Below are 6,237 nucleotides of genomic sequence, written 5' to 3'. Positions count from 1 at the left end.
GGGAACGGTTGGCGCGAACAGAACGGTGCGTGCCGTATTAGGAAGTTTCACGATACCTTGGCTCCGTTGAGATCCTTCGTGTCGAGTCCTCTTTTTCTTTCTGTTGACTGTTGTGAAGTCGCCGTCCTCCTTGCTACCGAGAACGCTGCCGTCCATGGCCCCTTCGTCGTCTTGTAGCATTGATGTTGTGTGTGCGAACTCGCCGGAGCTGCTCTCACTCAGGTGTCGCTTTGCTGGCGTGGGGGTCGCTCCTCCGTCCGGAAGTTGGCTGGCGTGGGACATCGTTTGGGAGGCCGGAACCCGCTGTACCGGGTGCTGTCCCCCGTACGGGGTGGTGACGCCCACCGTGGCCAACGCCTACGAACTTCCTATCCACTTTCCGAAAAAACACCCCCGCCCACTGGACTAGAAAGAAAGAATTTCACGTCCCGAGAAAACCGTGCGAACCGGTAGCCACGAGCGCTGAACTCGAAGTCGCAATCCGACGGGTTGGGCTCCGCGTTCTTTTTTTATAGGCCTCGATGGTGGTAGACGCCCACTAGCGGCGATTCCTGGGTTTCTGACGTGGTGTTGACTTGCACCGATGACTTGCGTCCCTCAGGCTTGGCCACGTGGCGATGACTTAGCGTGCCAATGGTTGATGAGCAGCAAAAAGGGCCTTTAGCTGACGCTGCAAGAGCAGATGACAAGATGAATTTAGTAGTTGCTGGACGAGTGTCTGCTGCCGAACTGCGACGGGTTGGGCTCCGCGTTCTTTTTTTATAGGCCTCGATGGTGGTAGACGCCCACTAGCGGCGATTCCTGGGTTTCTGACGTGGTGATGACTTGCACCGATCACTTGCGTCCCTCAGGCTTGACCACGTGGCGATGACTTAGCGTGCCAATGGTTGATGAGCAGCAAAAACGGGCCTTTAGCTGACGCTGCAAGAGCAGATGACAAGATGAATTTAGGAGTTGCTGGACGAGTGTCTGCTGCCGAACTGCGACGGGTTGGGCTCCGCGTTCTTTTTTTATAGGCCTCGATGGTGGTAGACGCCCACTAGCGGCGATTCCTGGGTTTCTGACGTGGTGATGACTTGCACCGATCACTTGCGTCCCTCAGGCTTGACCACGTGGCGATGACCTGGCGTGCCAATGGTTGATGAGCAGCAAAAAAGGCCTTTAGCTGACGCTGCAAGAGCAGATGACAAGATGAATTTAGTAGTTGCTGGACGAGTGTCTGCTGCCGAACTGCGACGGGTTGGGCTCCGCGTTCTTTTTTTATAGGCCTCGATGGTGGTAGACGCCCACTAGCGGCGATTCCTGGGTTTCTGACGTGGTGATGACTTGCACCGATCACTTGCGTCCCTCAGGCTTGACCACGTGGCGATGACTTAGCGTGCCAATGGTTGATGAGCAGCAAAAAAGGCCTTTAGCTGACGCTGCAAGAGCAGATGACAAGATGAATTTAGTAGTTGCTGGACGAGTGTCTGCTGCCGAACTGCGACGGGTTGGGCTCCGCGTTTTTTTTTTATAGGCCTCGATGGTGGTAGACGCCCACTAGCGGCGATTCCTGGGTTTCTGACGTGGTGATGACTTGCACCGATCACTTGCGTCCCTCAGGCTTGACCACGTGGCGATGACTTAGCGTGCCAATGGTTGATGAGCAGCAAAAACGGGCCTTTAGCTGACGCTGCAAGAGCAGATGACAAGATGAATTTAGGAGTTGCTGGACGAGTGTCTGCTGCCGAACTGCGACGGGTTGGGCTCCGCGTTCTTTTTTTATAGGCCTCGATGGTGGTAGACGCCCACTAGCGGCGATTCCTGGGTTTCTGACGTGGTGATGACTTGCACCGATCACTTGCGTCCCTCAGGCTTGACCACGTGGCGATGACCTGGCGTGCCAATGGTTGATGAGCAGCAAAAAAGGCCTTTAGCTGACGCTGCAAGAGCAGATGACAAGATGAATTTAGTAGTTGCTGGACGAGTGTCTGCTGCCGAACTTCGACGGGTTGGGCTCCGCGTTCTTTTTTTATAGGCCTCGATGGTGGTAGACGCCCACTAGCGGCGATTCCTGGGTTTCTGACGTGGTGATGACTTGCACCGATCACTTGCGTCCCTCAGGCTTGACCACGTGGCGATGACTTAGCGTGCCAATGGTTGATGAGCAGCAAAAAAGGCCTTTAGCTGACGCTGCAAGAGCAGATGACAAGATGAATTTAGTAGTTGCTGGACGAGTGTCTGCTGCCGAACTGCGACGGGTTGGGCTCCGCGTTCTTTTTTTATAGGCCTCGATGGTGGTAGACGCCCACTAGCGGCGATTCCTGGGTTTCTGACGTGGTGATGACTTGCACCGATCACTTGCGTCCCTCAGGCTTGACCACGTGGCGATGACTTAGCGTGCCAATGGTTGATGAGCAGCAAAAAAGGCCTTTAGCTGACGCTGCAAGAGCAGATGACAAGATAAATTTAGGAGTTGCTCGACGAGTGTCTGCTGCCGAACTGCGACGGGTTGGGCTCCGCGTTCTTTTTTTATAGGCCTCGATGGTGGTAGACGCCCACTAGCGGCGATTCCTGGGTTTCTGACGTGGTGATGACTTGCACCGATGACTTGCGTCCCTCAGGCTTGGCCACGTGGCGATGACTTAGCGTGCCAATGGTTGATGAGCAGCAAAAAAGGCCTTTAGCTGACGCTGCAAGAGCAGATGACAAGATGAATTTAGGAGTTGCTCGATGAGTGTCTGCTGCCGAACTGCGACGGGTTGGGCTCCGCGTTCTTTTTTTATAGGCCTCGATGGTGGTAGACGCCCACTAGCGGCGATTCCTGGGTTTCTGACGTGGTGATGACTTGCACCGATGACTTGCGTCCCTCAGGCTTGGCCACGTGGCGATGACTTAGCTTGCCAATGGTTGATGAGCAGCAAAAAAGGCCTTTAGCTGACGCTGCAAGAGCAGATGACAAGATGAATTTAGTAGTTGCTGGACGAGTGTCTGCTGCCGAACTGCGACGGGTTGGGCTCCGCGTTCTTTTTTTATAGGCCTCGATGGTGGTAGACGCCCACTAGCGGCGATTCCTGGGTTTCTGACGTGGAGATGACTTGCACCGATGACTTGCGTCCCTCAGGCTTGGCCACGTGGCGATGACTTAGCGTGCCAATGGTTGATGAGCAGCAAAAACGGGCCTTTAGCTGACGCTGCAAGAGCAGATGACAAGATGAATTTAGTAGTTGCTGGACGAGTGTCTGCTGCCGAACTGCGACGGGTTGGGCTCCGCGTTCTTTTTTTATAGGCCTCGATGGTGGTAGACGCCCACTAGCGGCGATTCCTGGGTTTCTGACGTGGTGATGACTTGCACCGATGACTTGCGTCCCTCAGGCTTGGCCACGTGGCGATGACTTAGCGTGCCAATGGTTGACGAGCATCAAAAAAGGCCTCTAGCTGACGCTGCAAGAGCAGATGACAAGATGAATTTAGTAGTTGCTGGACGAGTGTCTGCTGCCGAACTGCGACGGGTTGGGCTTCGACTCGACTCTAAAACGAAGCCCCGCGTTTTCATAAAATAGGCTTACGAAATTGTCGGAAAATATACGAATCAGCAGCTTTACTTCTTTAAAGTGAACGGTACCGATGTTTTAAACTTAGAAGAACAGGCTGATTTGTTCGGAGCTGGTTGTGCTGAAATGTCGAGCTCCATTAACTGTACAATCGAGTTTCTGAAGTACAAAAGCGTGCTGGAAAAACGAAAGCTTCATATAAATCTAATCACTCGGCTTCTTTTAACAAGAGTTTTACTTACATCGAAATTGAGAGGGCCATAGAAGAAAGTAAAAGTACAGCAGTTGGACCAGATAATATTCATCACTAGATGATATGTAATTATAAGCCAGAATCTAAAAAAAAAAATCCGTCCTTCGCTTCTTCAGCCGTTCGCGGCATAAAGGAGAATTCCCTGAAACACGTAGAAAAGCAATCGTGATTTTTATTCTTAAGCAGGGAAAGGACCCCTCATATGCGAAAGCTACGGACCTATACCATTAACAAGTTGTTCGCGCCAAGTTCTAGAAATAATGGTCGAGAACCGTTTCATGTTTTATTTAGAAGTCAACAACATTCTCAGTCCATCGCAGTGTGGTTTTGGAAGAAATCGTTGCACGAACGATCATTTAGTACATCTGAAAACTTGGATGAGAAATGCTTTTGTCAATCGCCAGCATCTGGTCTCAACTTTTTTGGACCTCGAATAGGTGTACGGCACAACCTGGCTTTTCGGAATTTTACAGTACATGATCAGCCATGACATTCTAGATAACAATTTTATATCTATAAAAAAATGTTTTGATTGCGATACGTTTCAAGTTAAGGAGGGGCGTGCCTGTCGCAAGTATTTCCACAAGAAATACGAGTTCCGCATGGCTGTGTGTAAAGTTCTGTTCTGTTTTTAATCAGAGTCAATTCCGAAGTCAAACAACTACCGCTTTTTTTTTTCATTGTATGTATGTCGACGACCTGCAAGTTTCATGCCAGGGATTCCAGTTATCAGTTTCACGGCAATTGCATTGTTATCAGTTTCACGGCTCGGGCTTAATAAGCTGACCGAGTAGAGCAGCACAAATGGGTTCAAGTTTTTAACGGAGAAGACCGTTGCAGTGCACTTCACACGGTTGTGAGGGATGTTCCCCGAACCAGAACAAACGCTTTATAGAAAACTTCTTCCTCATAACAAAAACTCTAAATTTTTAAGAGTGATCTTTCCCACCAAATTAACATTTCAACCCTTCATTTTAGACCTTCGAAATACGCTTTAAAAAGATGAATATTCTGAAAGTTCCTGGTGGCACGACATGGAGTTCATCACCAACATCTCCTCAATATTTACCACTCCCTCATCCGCTCCGCTTTGGATCATGGCTCAGTGGTTTACTACTCAGCAAGAAAACCTGTCTCCCAAAAACTGGATTCCATTGCTAACCAGTGCATCCGCCTTTGCATCGGTGCCTTTCGTTCCTCGCCAGTTGAAAGCTTGTACAATCTGGCAAATGAACCTCCACTGAGCATGCGCCGCGGAAAACTCTCACTCTCATCCAGGATGAAAGTGTTTCCACTACCGGGGCATGTAGAGTACGAGAGCATCATAAATCTAAAGCACCTTCAGCTTTTTCACTACAAACCACATATCATCCCTCCGCTCGGCATTCGTCTACAAACGCCAAATGAAAAGGCAGGCACCAATTTTAAAACAGTTTACCATTCCATCCAGGAGGGGGCCCTATGGGATAACTCTAAAGCACACTTTGATTTCAGGCTGCAAAGCTATATAAAAGCGTGAACTCCTCCTATAGTTTACCAACAGGCTTTTGATGAAATACTAGACGGATGCAAAGATTTTGTAGAACTATACACGGACGGTTTCAAAAGGCAGAATTGGGTCTCAGACTGCCGGCGCCCTACCAATGGATTATCCCTCCTCTAAGCGCAAACAGAAATAGACCTGAGGGAACGGGATTCGTCCTGACTGCCTAACTCTGGCACTTGTTCAGGAATTGTGGCTCGAAAATACCGCGTGCTAAATGGCCTACCAGAAAAAGAAGCATAACTCTGACACTTGCTGGGCGATATCGGACCAAACACGCTAGATGACTACTGAACTTCCAGGCATTAGGCCTAACCCTCGTACTTGTTAGTTAGGCGATTTAGTGCTAGAGATGCGCGATGACAGCCGACTTATTAGAAAGTGAAGACCAACTTTGGTGTTTGTTTGGACATTTAAACCCAGAGATGCCATTTTAGAAATATATAGCGCGAAGTCAAGTGCACACTGACAGAACGTGCGCTATTTTTTAGCGCTTGTTCCGTCACTTGATCTTGGCGCTATTTATTTTTAAAAGGCATATCCAACTAGCCCACCTGAATATTTTAGTACCATAGATGGCAGATAAGAGCCCGGCTACAAAGCAATGACCCTAAATATGGCACGTGTATTGCGACTTGGACTACGCGATGCCAGATGAAAGATTAACTATAGGAAGTGAAGCCTAACTTTGGCACTTGTTAAGCAGATTAGTGCTAAGGTAACCAGACGTTTTGCCAAAGAATGTCATGCTTGACTCTACTTTGGCTTCTTCGGGCTTCTGAAAGCCCCGAATTCCAAGACAGAAGTTATATTTTTCACAGAGATCAGTGCTACGTATTATAACATTTTGAGACGTTGGTCGTATAGGTGATGCGGCATTTTTGATAGGTTGGTAAAGCGTGATGTGT

Source organism: Ixodes scapularis, unplaced genomic scaffold, assembly GCF_016920785.2.
Source record: "Ixodes scapularis isolate PalLabHiFi unplaced genomic scaffold, ASM1692078v2 PGA_scaffold4__175_contigs__length_147842914, whole genome shotgun sequence".
NCBI classification, from domain to species: domain Eukaryota; kingdom Metazoa; phylum Arthropoda; class Arachnida; order Ixodida; family Ixodidae; genus Ixodes; species Ixodes scapularis.
Note: the sequence above shows the minus strand (reverse complement) of the source record.